This window comes from Neolamprologus multifasciatus, chromosome 1 (assembly GCF_963576455.1).
Source record: "Neolamprologus multifasciatus chromosome 1, fNeoMul1.2, whole genome shotgun sequence".
Classification (NCBI taxonomy): domain Eukaryota; kingdom Metazoa; phylum Chordata; class Actinopteri; order Cichliformes; family Cichlidae; genus Neolamprologus; species Neolamprologus multifasciatus.
Genome location: NC_140439.1, coordinates 9,781,667 through 9,799,825, shown reverse-complemented (window position 1 = coordinate 9,799,825; position 18,159 = coordinate 9,781,667).

Sequence of the window (18,159 nt, the reverse complement as noted above, 5' to 3'; positions counted from 1 at the left end):
ATACTGAATTCACATTCAGGCATGTTTTACTGTAACTTTGTTTGTCAGGTTGAATCTCGTGCAGATCACCTTTGCAAAACTGACAAACCATCAAAAATCCAATGACCCTGTTTCATCTTTAGCCCAGGCTCACTACACGAGGTGCACTGCACAGTTTCCCTTGTATTTTCTCCATATAAGGTTATATTTCCAACCAAGATTAATGTTTGTGTGTTTCTGTTATCATAGCCTGTATGTTCTCTGAAATCGCAATTAGGGTTTTAATAAAAGTACATTTTGCAGAATCTCATATCCTCCTGAGATATGAGATTTGTAATATTGTGAATCTCTGTAATTCAACTAAATAAGCTTGATGTAGCAGTTTCCAAAGAACTTGTAATTCCTTGAGAATGAAAGTCCTTGTCATGTATACATCTTTTCCATTGCTTGTTTGATTGGGTCCTAGTATTACAGGATAGATGTATAATGGGTTTACAAATAGGCTAAACATTAAAAGAATCAGGTAAACTATTAGCCATGTATATTTAAAAAGATGAATAATTTTCACTTAATTTTTTTAATCACGTTTATGCTGCGGTCCTCTGTAAGTAGGGAGTTGCAGTGGGTGCTAGGCTCACTTAGTCCATGAGCGAAGAAAAATTGTGGGTTTTTTTCTTCTATTTATCTCTCTCCTGCTTTATAGCGGACCATTTAAGCCACTGTTTCGGTGTACTTATTGCTTCAAATAGTATAGACTTTTGAAGAAACCCTGCAGGACACAGTCCGCTGGACTTTAAATTTTGATAATGGCATCTAATGACACTGCAGAAGCTCTTCTCTTCTTAGACAGCATTGATTTAATTGATTACACTGCTCTTTTACTGTCGGTGTGAAATGGCTCGAAGGCTAACATTTCTGAACTACTTCTGTGGTTATTAAGTGAGTGGCTGGGATGGCTTATCAATACGAGCACAGGAAAAAACAAACTATTTGAGCCAACGGGTGCATTTAAGGTCTACTACACTGATCAATCCAGGTCCAGAGAGAGCCAAATAAAGTCGAGTGTTTATGTCTTACGTCTTCCAACAATTCTCATAAACTCAGAATTAACCCATTAAAAATCTTTAAAAGCAGGTCCTGATGTGTGGACACCACTGCATTACAGGAATACAGTAATTGGACATTCAGCCTAAGCCTCATGTCTTGAACTGAAGTCAGTGCTCTAACTCACGAAAACGTGCATAAAAATGCTAATTTATTGTCACACTTAATTATTATAATTAAGAGATTAGACAAGCAACCTTCTGGACAGCTAACAGGAAGCCGGCTAAACAACAACAACAGCCGGTTATAAGCTAATATAACGCCAGCTTATGCCAGCTAAAGCTAGCTTTCATTGTCATAACAATCACACCTTCTCTTTGAAAAAAGTTTGATTACATTCTCATATGAACGTTTATTCAGTTAGTGACATTCACTGATCTTAGATCCACTTCATAGAAGGTTTCACTAACACTAGCTAACTGCAGCTAACCTTTTGTACAAACACAGAAGTGCTTACCAACAGAACATTTCAGGCATATCCTCAGTAGCACACCTTAGTATGGCTGTCAATGGTCAGATGTGAGTTTCTCTAACTCACTCATATCCATCCAGTGATGGGAATAACGGCGTTACAAGTAACAGCGTTACTTTTTTCAGTAACGAGGAACCTAACTAATTACTATTCCTGTTGTTACAACGCCGTTACAGTTGCTAACAAGAAAACGCGGTCCGTTACTATTTTTCAACAAACAGACGGTTGAAGCTGTGTTCAGCTTACTGCATCTTATATCAGGGAAGTAGCTGTAAGTAATCTGGGCGCTACAGCTTTAAGCAGCTGCGCGCGCTCCCGCGGACGGTAATCACGATCACTGTCTAGATCAGTGCGCCCCCTTTGTTTTACAAGAAAAATGTTGCGCCCCCCCCCCCCCCCCACGTGCACGCGCGCACACGCACGCACACATCCTCCAACCACACACACCCATATTTTGCTCCATTGCAGTTTATTTCACACCTCAAACATTTAGTAAACAATTAAGCAAATACAAGTAATCTGCAATAAATTACAGGTAGTAAGAAAATAAACTACTCTCTCTTTTACACTACGTCCGCACCTACACAGGTATTTTTGAAAACGCAGCTGTTTCGTCCACATGGCGTTTCAAATCACTGAAAACAGAGATTTTTTTTTTAAACAATCGAATGAGTGCTGCTGTTTGACTGAGGAAGAATAAAGTAGTTGTCGTAAGCCATCACATGACCACTTAAAGACAAAGCAACAAGGTGATATATACCAGTTTTTAAATTGTGTTGATAGGCCACCTAAAACCAGAGTCATGATAAACAATATATATGCAGCGTTTTTTCCTCAATAGTTTCGTCACATTTACAGTCTAAGGACAGCGCTAGCAAGCACTCTGCTTATGACCCCCCCCCCCCCAAAAAAAACACAAACAAAAACCCCCCCCCAAAAAAACCAGAGGAAGTTTTAGTTTAGCTAGTGTGTAGTGTTGTGGATAGTTTTATGTTGTGTGTCAGAACAATGAGGCGACTGCTGTCCCCAGGTAGAGAACAGGAGTGATACACCTGCTGCTGTCAGACCTGCAGGTATCAGGCTGTGATGTTCTCCTTTATAGTGGACAGAAATTATTTCTTTGGAGTGGCACAAATATTTGTGTGACATCTTATTGAATGCAGAACAGCTGATTGTTCTGTAAATAGTTTGAAATGGTTATTTAGAAAAAATCAAGGTAAAAGGTAAATGGATGCAAATAACTTTGTTCTTTGCAAAACTTGTGCATAGGATTTTAAAATTGACAATTTATATTTGCATTTAAAGTTATGAAATATGATTCATTAAACATGTTTGTGGTTGTTACAGTAAAAAATATAACTTTTTCTACTCTGATTTTATGTTTTTTGTCTGATTTTAGATCAATTGTGTTGATACAGTGTGTTACGGATTCTAATATTGGGGATGGATACAAGAGGAAAAACCGAAATAACCACACTGGTCCGGCTGGGTCAAGTCAAACGATGATTTTAATGAACACACGCGTGGGAGATGGACACCATACAGCAGACAGCATCAGATCTCAAAATGGTGGAGCCTTGATCAAACTCTTACAGCCTCTAGTGGCCCCCACCTAATCATAAAAGCCTAAACATTCACATTCTTTCTCACACACAGCGCCTAAGCTACGACCTTGGCTCCCTGTTTATCTGCTCCTGGTGAGATGGGGCAGTATGCTCTGTTCTCTTCTAACCAGACAAATAAGGCGATGACTTTCTGCAAACAGTATTTCTTATAACTCAGCAGTATAATGCATCATAAAACAATATCATTCATTCACAATAAATCAGCAGTCTAATATAATGCAAATCAGTTTACCAAATGTAATAGTTATACCTTCTTCTAATTCAGGAGAATAATGCAAACTAAAACTACATAATAATTCACAATCTTTAATTAGGGGTCTAACATGGCATAAATAATATCATAATCCGACAAGTGTGTCAAAATGAAAACATGACTGTAAATTCAGACACGCGAGGTTGTGCTGAAAAGAATGATACCAAACAAGGCAAAGTAAATAGTTTTTAAAGGTAAAATGTGGAGGGAAAATCAAAAGTAGTTAAAAATGGCCAATTATACCCTGGACCCCAGAGGGTTAAACGTTTTTTTCAAAGTAACGCAATAGTTACTTTTCAAGTATTAAATTAATTACTTTTAGAATATTGTAACTCAGTTACTTTTTTGAAGAAGTAACTAGTAACTATAATTAATTACTTTTTCAAAATAACTTGCCAAACACTGCTCATATCAGACTCCCTTCACAGAGTTTTGTAGCTTCGTCCAGAATAATGAGACGTGGATGCACATTGACAGCTGAGGTAAACAGTAGCTACTGACACCCTCAGATAGCCAAAGACTCTAGGCCTGATCCAGTTTGGAGCCACTTTGCTACAGTCACTGGATTCACTACAGATGAGCAGCAAGGTTTTTGAGGTGAATCGGGGTAAGAACGTAAAACATTGCAAAATATTTGGTTGACACATCCGTTTTTTAGTCTTGATTTATCGCTAAGTGTTGATATAATTCAGATATGTTAAAATACAGTGTGTTCAAAATCGTTTTTTGCAGAAACACAATAGCCGACCATGACTGGATTACAGTCTGAATGTATGTCTTTGATCTTTCTCGCCTTGAATTGGGAGGATAAAAAAAAAAATAGAATTTAGTTTACTCAATCTACAAACTACTGAGATCTAGAGGTGACATTGTACACACTGTAGTTTAGTCTACTTTGTCTACTTTTGTCTACTTTGGGTAGAATGTAAACAGTGTTGACAATGCATTACCCTCTGCTATATTATACTAGGCCTATTTACTATTCATATATTCATTTACTATCATTAAGATTACTCACTGTCTTGTAATAATAACATTTTTAGTTTTTCTAAGAAAGTCTTGTAATGGATTGAATTATTCCATTCCTTTTAAACACACCATGTATAATGCTCACAGTGATTTTTATACAACTCTCTGATGAAATGCCAGGAACTTAATTGTCAGCAGTCACCCCTCCATGTGAGAAAACGACAAAGCAAAGCCTTATACAGTACATGGGTCCAGAACTCATTAGATGGTCCCTGCATAGAGCAGTACAAACATTAATTCTTCTGCAGAGCCAGTCACACCACTGCTACATCCTGCCAGTCTGTCTCCTCTGATGATCAATAGCGGTGAACAGAAGGCAGCTGGAAGCTCGCTTCTAAAGACTTTTGTAGTGTGCCAACTTATTTTGGTTGGCAATCCTTGATTAGTGTTTAGTCTCACTGGCCTTTGGTAAATTCTGCTTATCCTTGATGAAATAAACTGCCAGCTGACAAAAATCACAAGATTGAGCGACATAAATTAAAACATTTTGGATACTATTTAATGTTAAATTAAAGAAGAACTCACTACATTTAGATCAGCTGCTATAACAAACCCCATTTGGGGCATTGTCTATTAGAAGGCTGCATATTATACGCTTTGGGGCACATTATTTATGGTTGGTTAGAGTTGGATGTTAAAATACAGCAAGTTTGTTTCGCTAACAAGAACACACTGCGGGTTTGCTCACTACCAGTTAGTTGGCTGAGTGCGTGCTGGACAATTAAACTGTTAATTAAAATGCTTTTCATAACACCTGAAGAACAACAACAAATTATGAGGCTGCAAAGTCATTTAACCCTTTAAAGTGTGTAATGTTGATTCTCCTTTACTTTGTCCTTTTTTGATACTTTAGCCGGACAGTTTTCCTCTGCATGTTTTGTCTGATACCCTGAAGTACCTCAAACTGCTGAGCATCGCAGCTTTTACAGAAAAAATATTTGGAAATGCAAATTATTCACAGATGAGTCCAGGAAATGAGGTAGCAGTAGTTCTCCTGGCCACCTCCCTGTTCTCCACTTTGCTATCACTGTGTCGTCTGTGTTGCTGATGGTTTTCCCCCTGTGCTCAGATTCATAAAAGATGAGATGCAATGTAGCTTTATTGATCCCAGTAGGGAAATTCTGTCACTGCAGCAGCAACAAAATGGGCTTCAGGAAACAATACAAGAGCAAATAAAAAAATATGCATGTAAAAAGACATGCTAAACTACTGCAGAGTTAAAAAAAAAAAACATGTTCAATAATTTTGATGGACTCATGGGAGAAACGTAGTTTTAGATTTAGAGAGAACTGATAGAAAAAGAAAGAAAGAGATGATAAGACTGTGACTGTGCAACAAGAGCATTGCCAAAGAACCTGCGAATGCCTGCATTTGTTTACGTGCATCATTTAAAGCTTCCAGCCAGCAGGGACCTATGTATCGGTGTTTGGTTAAGTCTAGACGGGGAGGGACACGATCGCTGTAGCCGTACAGCATGCTCCAGCTACTGCTCTCTGCTTTTTGCCTGTCTCCTGCTTTCTTTGTTTCAGAACCTCTCCCCCTCTGTCTCTTTCTTTCTCTGTGTTTAACCGCATACTGTCTAAATGAGGGGGAACAGAAGCTGCAGAAGTCGGAGACAGGGCGAGTTCAAGAGCCGGAGAGAGCAGCAGACGCGCCAGCTGCCAATCACAGCTGTCAATCAGTGGCCTCATGACACACATCAAAGACTTCTGTAAGCCTTCAGATCTTATTAAGGGAGAACTTATTTCTAAAATGACCACCAGTACACTTGAAAGAGGGGTTCAGTTTAGTAAATATAGCCACAATAATTTGTGTGACCTAGTGTTCCTGAAGGACCGAGCCATCATCGACCACGGGGGGTTATTTTTATCACTTACACATGGGCTGGAGTTTCCAGGAGTTGCTGTCTGACCCTTCACAGCTGGTAGACTTGGACACCGTGGGGAAGAAAGCATCACAAGAAAATAGTTTGTTTCAGCCAGATTTATTCTCTGGTGGTCAGACTAACATGCGACCAGTGGAGAATTGTGCATTTCTGGCAGGGCTTTTAAGGAGAACCTGTTGTTCACATGTTTAATACACTTTGGGATTAAAGTGTGACTGATAAAGGATTGTTGAGGCTAATGCTAGTATTAATAATTTGTATTAATCACATCTAGGGTCACAGGTTAGAGTTTTATTTTTTTCTGGGGCTAAGCTGAAAGATGCTTTGTATTACGTGTTCTTTAACAATGTTATTGTGGTTGAGCATTCAGTTAAGGGGGATATTATATCCAAATATTCTCATTTTTTTCCTTCTTATCTTGCAGGGAAACCACTCAGCATTCATACGCTTCCCCGTCACCCTCTCATCTCCCCCGAGCAGCACCTTCTGCTTTAATAATTCACAACACAGTCGATCATTTATAAACATTAAAATTTCACTACCTCTAACTTTGGACCAGGATGTTATTGAAAGTCATCGTAAAGCAAAGAATAAAAAAGTACACACAGGTACAAAAAATAATTACTATCGATGTGTGTTTGACAGCATTGAGGGTGTCCATACAAATATACTCACACAGGGTTTCTAGAAAGAACTCGTGAAGTCAGTATTTGCATTTTTATATTAATAAATGGGTAAATATATAATGAATTATTCACCCCAATAAGTATATTGTGATTATGAATCAGTTCCTACAAATTTACTGGGGTTTGGATCAGTGGGGTTTACGGTGGCCCCAAGAGGCCAAATGGACTGCAACTTAAGAAAACACCAGCAATAAGAAAAACGCTGGAAAAGCACACAAAACACAACGGAAATAGGAAAAACAAAAACAGAAAAAAAAACCCCCAGATTTCCAAAAGCACAAGGGAAGTGTTTCTGGGGAGACAATAACCTGACGGACCAGTTGCAGGAACCCAAAACACTGTAGGCGTGTTTTATCATGATTCATATAATACTGATGACGGATTTTTGGGCTAATAGTTAGGCTAACACACTTACCTCTCATCTTTTGTTTCCTCACAAAAACGATAGATCCTCTACTTCTTTTAAGTGTCTCCCAGCGCAATTCTTAGCATATTTTGGTTCCTGCAACTGGTCCGTCGGGTTATTGTCTCCCCAAAAACACTTCCCTTTTGTTTTGTTTTTTTAATTTCCGTTGTGTTTTGTGTGCTTTTGCAGTGTTTTTCTTATTGCTAGTGTTTTCAGTCCGTTTGGCCTCTCAGGGCCACCGTAGAGGTTACTACGGAAGATGGCAAAACTCCCTCGAGTGTATACATGACCTTACAAGTCATTTTAAAATTCTTTGTCTTTAGCTTTTAATATATGAGGATTTGTACATTTGACTTGTTATCAAGGGCTTGGCTATTTATCCCCTTATCCCCCAGCTCTACCACTTCCTATACAAGAGATCATTTGCTGCACTACTGAGTCCTTTGCAACCTTGTGCCCTCATTGTCCCTGTAACTGCTTCACAAAACAAACACAATGCAACACAATCTTTTATTTGGTTAATTTTTTGTTTGTCTGCCTTTATTCTCAGTTACAGTTCCTCCAGAGGATAGCACTGTTACACAAATTTTTCTCAATCTTCTGAGATATTTACTTGGCAGGAGATATTGTGTTTTTGTTCCTTTCTCTTTAAAATACCCCATAAGTGTTCTGCTGGTTTCAAGTTTGCCTCTGGCCATGTCATGGTTTTTTATTTTTCCTTAGAAATTCTTGGTCGATTTAGCAGCCTGCTTGAAAATGTTATGATTTAGAAATTTTCCTCCTCTGCCAAACCAGGAGACTTGGGGTTTGGCAGTTGATATGTTGGTGTATCCACAAGCACCCATATACAGCCCTGAATCATCAATTATGATAATGATTATAAAACTTTATTTACAGAAACCCGTTTTCAGATGTAATTGGACAAACTAGCACAATTTTAAATGTAAGGTTTGTTTATGATATTTAGATCCTTCGCAGACAGTGATTTCCTAAAGTCTAGAAGCTATGGACATCACCAGATGCTGCGTTTCCTCCCTTGAGATGCTTTGTTAGGTCAGTTGTTACTTACTTGCTCGTCTCCCTGCTTTCAGTACTTGAAAAGCATGCTCTGTCAGGTTGAAGTCAGGTTGAAAAGTATCCCATTTCTTTGCCTTGAGAAACTCTTGGTTTGCTTTTGCTGTTTGCTTTGGGTAATTTTCTCTGTCCAATCAGTTTCTTCAGTGTTTGGCTGAATCTGAGCAGAGAGTATAGCCCTGTATACTTCAAAATTCATCCTGCTGCTTCTATACATGTCCGTGCCATAACATTACCTCCACTATGTTTGACAGAATATGTGGTGCACCATTTCTCTCTTTCTCTACCAATCAGTCTGGTACAATATTCTTGTTTTATCCACCCAAACATGTTTTTTGTTTGTATTCCAGTACTAGGCATGTTCGCCTTTGTCTTCTTGAGTGTAGCCAGTGGTTTCTACCTTATTTTCAAACCTCTGTATTTCCATTCAGGAAGGCACCACATGATTGTTGACCTGAACAATGATGGCCTACCTCTTTGAGACTGCTCTTGGCTTGGTTAGATGTAGTGAAATGATTTTATTAATCTCTTTCAGTCCTTTTGACGTTGCTTTGCTGTCCAGTAAATTCATTCTTCTTAAGAATGAACCAAATTATTGTTTTGGCCACTCTTGAAGTATTTACCTTTGCAATGATAGTTTTATTTTGGTTTTAAACCTATTGATGGCTTCCTTCATTAACATCTCTTTGGACCTCTGGACAGCTCCAGTGAGTTTGCAATGTTAAAAAGAAACTGCAATTCTTTTATTGTCTTAATTAAAGATGGAATAACAGAACAGGCCTCACCTGAACATGAAGCTTTCTGTCAGTCAGTTATCTCATTTTGTTTTAACTTCTCAGATGCATAAAAATGTGATTTTTAAAGAGTTCATGTAACATTTTTGGAAAATCTCTTGAATTCAATTTGAAAGGTTTTCACTTCAATCACATCTGGATTGTTGGATTTAAAGCCACGTGGTGGTGTACAGAGGGAAAACTACAAGAAATGTGTCATTGTCCAAAACCATTTATCTCAGTCTCATCTATTATGAAGCGCCTTGAGGCGACTTTTGTTGTGATTTGGCGCTATATAAATAAAATTGAATTGAATTGAATTGAATTGAATTGAATTGAATTGAATCTCTCCATACAATTTTCTCTCCACATTTATCAGGCTTCTTTTCATCTCCAGCAAAGTTTATTCCTGCATTTTTGTCCCGAAGAGCAATTAACGGTTTAATTTTATACAACGCCCTTCACAGTGTCTGAACTGTCACAGAAACTCAGATCATCACGATAACCCCTGTGCCAAGTCTGAAGCCCTTGTCCATTTGAGGACAGCCACTGCGGCTCTGATTAATAGGCGCTATGGCATGCTCTATACCTCCTGATCACTGCTGCAACTCTGTTTTTGCTGACTTTTAGCAGCTCCGTGATTCCCGTATCCACTTCCATCTTTATGAACTCTTAAAACCTGTTTTTTCTCACAATTCTTTTGATAATTTTCTCCTATTTGCAGCCAGATTATACGCAGTTCTTTTATTCAAAGTTTCAAATTCATTTTATAGCAGTTTTGCTGCATTTAGGCCATTTTATATCCACAGATGCTCGCAGTTATATTTCAGTAATCAAAGGTTTTCAAAATTGGGACATTGATCACAGGTGTATTTTCTTTTTTGGGATCTTCCTAAAATAGTTAGGGTTTTTTCTTGTTCATAAAAGGAAAACCTCTATTTGTGAACTTATTAAAAGTAATACAATATTAAATCGTCTGAAAAACGTGATGTCCATAAAGGGGTGTAATCACATACTTCTGTTAGGTACTTTATCGAGTCACTTAGCCATAACTTCTGTTTGTCTTTGTGTCTTTGCTAAGATTTTTTGAGTGAGCTGTATTGTTCCTTTATGAAACAGAGTTTTCTTTACAATTAATAGATGAATGTTAATAGTTAATCACTTTGCATGACGCTATATACTATCCGGTCTTTAAGTCTGATGTCATTAGCTGTTTCTGGTTCCAAACTCTGCTTCAGCTCCCAAAGTCAAACGAACACAGTGGCATCACTGAGAGTTAAAAACGGTCTAAATTCTTTCATCTTTAATAAAGTGATCAGTGTTGCTGCTTTACCAGGTGTAACTGTTAAGTTTAACATCCAGGCATCCATGAAAACAGAATTTATGAAATTTAACTGAGTTAAAGTTAGCAGGAGGTTAGCTCACTAGTTTCCACCTAAACATAATATACCATGTTCTGACTGAGAGATTTGTGGAAAAAATTTTAGACAGAAAACTAAACAGCAGTGACGTTTGTGGGGTTACTAAAGTTGGGCTAGCTGGTATATAATGATGTGCTACGTAGTGGCTAGTTACACAGCTAGCATAATATAAACACATTAGCACAGTGAAGCTGGAGGATGAACGTTAACTTTTTTCCACTCGATGACAGCTAACGTGTGGTTTGCCGATTGTTAGGGACAAATACAGTCACATGGCAGGATGCTGTAAAAGGACCAAACTTCAGTTGGGAAAACAACTGAGATAATCGATTCGCAATAGAGGCTAGTCATTAATATACTGCTGCATGGGCTGGGCTGTAGTTACATCGTAAGGTTTTAAAAACTGAGCTTTAAAATGATTAGTGGTAATAAAAAACACATCAAAAAGGTAGTGATCACTACCTTTTTTTAGGGGCTTGTTCAGATTAAACAGAACAAAATAGAAAGCATTAAAACATGCTAAAAATGCAACAGCTTTAATAAACGCAGAGTAGTTGGACCCGGAAACAGAGTTCATACGTAATCAATTAAAAACCGGATAGCTGATGCTTATGAGTTATCCTGGTAGTTGCAATGCATTTAGAGTAAAGGCCTGTAAAAACTGATCATTGTTACCACTTGAAGATAGTTGGACTGGATTTCAGCTAGTGAAGATAGGACACTAACTGTGCATTCACAATGTGAAACTGATGGTAAGTTTTCATTTTCACATTTTCATTCATTCCAGTGTCTACATGAGTAAACAAATCAAAAGGCCACATTGTGTCCGAAAGTGCATCTGTGGAAGTCAGAGGTCATGAGTCTCGTGTACCCAACCTTGTGGAGAAAGATATCTCAGGGAGAAGGTTTTTACATCACATTCATTAAACGTTAATTAGTAAAGTGGGCTTCAGGGACCTTGCTTCCCATCTGGCTGTCTCTCACATACCTTGTCCTTCACATTTTGTTGAGAAGACGAAAGTAGGAATGGCTCCCACATCAGGGCAGGACTGCAAGTGTATTAATAATGCAATTTGTGTTAACGACAGAACATCTGCCCCAGGTTGCTGTATAGTTAGCCACAGGTGCACCAGCTGTCTTTTACCATTTATCCTCCTAATCACTTCAGCTGACGTCAGAGTTTAAATCGCGAGAAGGAAGCATCATGTTATTTTTATTAAAAGTTAATTAAACAGGACATTTTATTTTCCTGTTTAAATCAAAGACAAAATTTTTCTTTCTCCACCAGTTTCTTCATTTTCTCCCTTCAGAAAAACTGGTTTTACACCAGTTTGATTCCCAGATATAAAAGTACAAGGCATGAAAAATAAGATATAAATGGAAAAAAAATACATGCAGCAAAAAGCTCCAAGGAACACAAAATTATTAATATTAACTACATTTATTATGAATATTAAATACTAACTAATGTAGAAGAGCTTTCCTCCCAAACTCCTCTACAATTTTGGAAGAAGATAATGGAGGGTATAAGGATTTTTTAGATCACACAAGCAAACACGTATACACATACATATGAGTGTGGGGATCCTGTGATAAAAGGCTGAAACACCCACTATAAGCTCGGTGGGTGACATCACTAAATGGCCATCATCATCAAAAAAGCAATCCTCCAATTCCACCTATTACAGTAAGTGCTATTAAGCAAACACAGTGGGGGAAAAATCACTCTCCTGCTTACAGAACCCAAGTTTACTTTCTTGAAATTGTTGTTTTTGCTCAAACATCAGTCCACACTCAAGCCTATACTTCTATAAGGACATAAGGCAAATGATTGCTGAAGGCAGGAGGCTAGAACCAGCTTCTTTGCTGGTATTAGCGTTGTTTTTTAAATGCATAAATGACCATTGGGTCTTTTCAGTGGATGTATTCTAAAGCAGCGGTCCCCAACCCCCCGGTCGTGAGAACTGAGGCTCAGGTGTAAAATTTATGGTTTTCAGGGTTTTCATCTGTATTTTTTTTTATTGTTTTTATCAGTTTCCCTGGGTCTTTTTACCATGTGTTATGAATACATCTTATTTTTTTTGGTACCGTACTGGTTTTATTTTGTTGAATTTATCCGCAACACCTTAAAGGCTGGCCCTTGATATATTGTTGGACATAAACCGGTCCGTGGCGCAAAAAAGGTTGGGGACCGCTGTTCCAAAGTAACTGGCTAGTTCGACATTGGTCATCTGTCTCAGGTCCTGAAAATGCTATGTTCCAATTGCAAATCCCACCTATAAACCATCAATGAAATGCATAAACAAACGTTACAATTCCTGTTAAAGCATGGAGGGTATATGTTGGCTACTTACCCGGCATGTCAATGGATCCCCGCAATTCAAAGAGAAAGCAGAATATGAGTCAATGTCAGGATACAACACCAGCTGTGTTGAGAACTGTGTCTTAAGGATGAATTAAAGAAAGCAAAACTCTTATTCTGTCTAAATATGGAATTTTTCTTGTGTCCTTCTATCTCAGTGTAGGGGAGACCGGGGATAGTTGTAACGTGGGTCAGTTGTAACACTTCCAATTTCTCCAATCAGGGCTAAGTTTCAAATTATGTGACTCATCCTGTGCATGCCCAATTCAGTTCTGCTATCACATGTGAAAAATCAGCACAGTTTGTCAAACACAGACAATTTAACACGAAAAAAAGTAATTTGTATGCCAAAAAGTACATTTTTCTACTTTATTTCAATTTCTAATAGCATTATCTGCTTTGCAGTTAAACTCGTCAAACTTAAATTATGTTATTTGTATGTCTATGAGGATATATTCTGTGTAGGTCTTTAGTGCTAATGTTTTAGCTGTAATGTTAGCTAGTTCATGGCTATAGGAGTCTGGGTCAGTTGTAACAGCAACAGTCTGGGTTAGTTGTAACAATAATGCAAATGTTACAACTTACCACACTATTACTTTAACTTATATTAAACAAGTTGGGGCAACGACATCAGCAAAGAGAGGTTCACTGGTTGCTTTTGTATATGCGGTTAATGCCATTGGCAACACAATTCCTCCACTGTTTGTGTTCCCACACATACATTATGCAGACCACTGTGTCAGAGATGGACCAGTAGGAAGTATTGGTAGTGGAAATAAATCAGGATGGGTGCAAGAAACAGATTTCCTCATCTTTCTGAAGCACTTTGCAAACCACACCAAGGTAAGCCATGAAAAAAAGTAATGGAACTGCGATGCTGGTGAACAACTACATTTTTTCAGCTTCATTGTTATGTTCAAAATTGGTGCAAGAGTTGTAGGTTATAATGCCCACTGAGCCAATGAGGCCAAACTCAAGGAATACCAACCAAAATTAATGAAATATTCAGTTGCAGAAAATTCCATAATTTGTCTTTTTTGTGTGGTTGGAATATGTTCAAAAGCTAGATTTCTGCATTCTGTCACACACACACATAGCTACATAAATGGCTCTAAGTGCATTCATGTGTTGAATAAAAAAGATTACTTGTTAATTGTTAGGTTTTGTATTGTTGATTGTCATTTATGCTTAGAAATATCTACTTATATATGCTTAGAGGTGTATAATTAATTGTGTAGTGATAGGATGTGTGATCTTTAGCAGGCTGCAAAGGCTTGGTGTGCATTCCAGAGTGTTCTGGAATCCACACCTACATCCTGGGAGCATGGGAAGAGGTCGTACATTGTTTTATTGTTTTATGGTAGGATAAACGTAGCTATATCTGTTTTAGTCTGAGTGCCTTTTGTTTAGATGAACTGGTGGACTTTCCAGACCAGTAGGTTTAGGGAAGTCATTTATGGGGTCATACTCTGACCCCCCCCCCCCCCCACACACACACACACACACACAATCCTTTGTTCACATGTATACCTATGTAAGATGTTATATGTTAATGACCCTATGCATATTCATGTAACCACAATAAAAGGAGTGCTATGGGGAACCTGGCTGAGAGTCTGACGGAGGTCAAGTGGTGGAACGACACTTGGCTTCAGGCAGGTCTCCCTCATGCATGAGTAACATGAAGAACTTTGCCTACTTTGGGTCTTGCTTTGCTGTGTAATTATATTGTCTTCAACGTTCCAGCGAATAGGTTTAAGCTACAAACCTATCATTAATTGGTCCTTCGAGCCGGAGCCCTGGAGTCGACATTCACCGAGGGGAGAAGAGACACGCTGAAAGACTGACGTCAGCCAGGAAGTTCCTGTAGTAAAGTCCCGAGATGTGAGAATTTGTCATCGGGCAGGTGGATTGGCTGTCTGTCTTTTCCCCTCGATGAATGACGATCGGCGGGATTTGAGGCTACATTACACGCTAAGCAACGCCGAGTAAGTTGAGAGAGCAACTCTATAACCGCAGAACTGGGTTAGGGTCCCAGAACTGGGTTAGTGTCCCGAAAAAAGAGGTTTTGGTAAAATCGCCCAAGGGCCCAAGCATCCGGTGAGTGTCCGGTTTTGAAATCGCCCTGGGTTTGTGTCCCGAGCGTCCCTTCATTGGGTTTTGTCGCGCGACTGGGTTAGTGTCCCACAACTGGGTTAGGGTCCCGAAAGACTGGGTTAGGGTCCCGAGCGGTCCGGTGTGAGTCCGGAATAGGCCTATTTTGTGTTGTTGTTGTTGTTATCATGGGTTCCAAAGCAACCAAGAGTGCGTCAGAGGGTGACGGACGTTTATGCTGGACTTTGCTCCTGGCAGCGCAAAGTATTTAAATAAAAGAGAGCGACGGCTCCTTAGCTGCGCGGGTTCACGCGAGCACGGTCGCGTGGTTTCACGCGGACCTGAGCCGTGCGGTTAATCGCAGGCTTATAAATGGAAGAGATTCAAATGTTAGAAGTTTTCAGAAAACACACCAGCCTTGAAGCGCATGTGGAGAAGGCCAGCCCACATCAGCAGCACTTAAGATATGCTCTGGTGAATGGCTTTCCCCCACCCCTTGCTGACACAAAATGTTTATTCTTTAGCTTGCCCTGATCGACAACAGCCTGTGCTCCAGACCATAGATTTAATTGAGGTGGATAATTGTTAAAAGAATCTGCATTAAGCTTAAGGGTTGTTCAAATGAAGTACAATGACATATGAGATGAAGTGATATAGGCAAATATTTTAACTAATGACGTACATAGAGGCATTTTCTGCTTTTAAGAAAGGACTGTTCACAAAAACAGAGAGAGAGAGAGAGAGAGAGAGAGAGACATGTGTGTTGATTAAGCAGTGATGATAATAATGAAAATATCTTAGTTTGTCACTTTCAGATGAAAAGCAGATCTGAATCAATTTTCCACATGCAGCGGTCGGAAGAAAGTTATAGTTTAACATCATTGGAAACGTTCAGGCCAAGTTTCTGGCTAACTTATTTACAGCTCCATGTGTCCCTCAACCTCACAAGCGAGCTCTCACTCCTCCCTGAAGACAAGGAATGCAGCTCCAAAGAGCAATAACATGGCAGATAAAGAGACAGCAGCAAAGTCCTGAGAAAAGAGTCCCAGCAAGCAGCAGCAGTGTGGACAAACAGCATCAGAGAAGAAGAGCAAACCCATCATCCTGAATGATTGGATGAATGGCACTGTGTTTCCAACAAGCTGCAACTTCACTGTGCATGTGACAAGAACATTTGAGGAGAACTGAGGAGACTGTTGGAGTTTGACATTTGCCACCTTTGGAGTAAAATGGCAAGAAGAGACAGTGGAACACAGGACAAAGCTGAAGGAGAACTGCCTGCTGTTGGACTGTTGAAGTGGGAGAGGACAACAGAGTGAGAGGAGTGGTGAGAACACAGAGGAATTTTGTTGTTTAATATGGGAAATCAAGATTTGGGTTAGCAAACCAGGGGGAAAGAAAACTGACTGCTTAAGTTGGAAAATTGTGAAGGAGTCTGAAACACTGCAAAAAAAAAAAGAAACATATACAAAATCACACACACAAGCAGAACATTCATTAACCCTACTAACACAAACACAAGAGAGCTCATGAAGATTAGTCAACATCTTGAGCATGTGAGTCTGTTTATCATCTTGTCCAAGTCACTTAGTGTGATGTAAAGACCAGTGGACTCATAGCACATTACTTAAGAAATGATCAAATAATAGCAGAGAAGTGTGTAGGAAAGGCAGCTTTAAGAACATGCCCTGCTGGAGATGCAGCTCCACAGACATTGATTAAACCTGCCTAATAACACAAACACACATGCAATGAAGATCAGCTTGTTGTCTCTCATCAGTGTTAAAATAGTGTGAATTTAACAGACACTTGTTATCAAATGCTGAATTTATCCAATGCTGACAATTAACTCTCTAGGTTGCAGGACAACAGTTTAACTTTTGTGAGAAAAAAAAAAAAGATTCTGGTTTGATCACCCAGTGATCAGACAATAAATTTAGTTGTTAATATAGTAAATTGGGAGGTGCTTCCTGCTTGATTGATGCAGCACAAGTAATTTACTGTATGAGGGAAATTCTATTTTTGTGATAACATTTTGAACATGCATTTCTGTTGTCCTGTCATCTTAGTGGGTTAATAGCTGATATGCAAATTAGTTGATCGTTCTTAGATTGAGGAAAGGTGACTGAATTTTAGCACGAGTGAATGAGATGTGTTGGAGCTTGTTGTGTGTTGAGTGGAGACTCTAAAACACTGAGTTTCCTGTTTTGATGTGCGAGTGAATCCTGTACCTAAATACACAATTCTGAATACGTCAGAACAAACTTCTTTTGTGAAGTGCATGACAACATGTCACATGTTTTATGATGAAGGGAAAAAGGAAAACTGAATAAAATGGGTGTGTGTGGCCTAAATGAGTGAAGAGCACAGACCTGTGGATTAAACTCATAGCTAATAAGACATTAGGCTTATGTTGTGTGTTGTGCAGCTGATGGTTGGTTTGGAGTGAATCTAGTTGATGATTTTTCTTTTGTTGTGAAGTTGAGCCTGCCAATTAGTATGATGGTATGATAAACCATGCTAATGGTATGATTTACCCTCCTGAGATGAGGAGCTTGTGTCATGACTTAACAAGGCCTTTTTATTTTGTTACTTTCACTGTGCACTGAAAGTTTTGTTCGATAATCTCTGTTTGAGCAGATCTGCACGATTAGAACAGAAAGCGCTGTACGACACGTCGTTGTCGAGAAAATTGTTACAAGTGAGCTTCTCCACATTAAAATGGGCTCAGGAGAAAGTCACTTATCTGGGGACAATTAGAAAGTAAGTTCCTGCCCAAAAAGGATTCAGCGAGGTAATCTGAGCTAAAGTTCTTCTTTTTCTTTTTGAAATGACGTCATTTTGCTGAGAGTGGAAACTAAATGCGACGATAGGTTCCACTATCAGCAAAGAAAGAATGAATGCATGAATGAATGAGTGAAAGAGAAAAAAAAAAACTGACTGGTAAAAGCTGACAAAAGCTGACAAGGCTTGACCACGACTCAAGGTTAACCTCC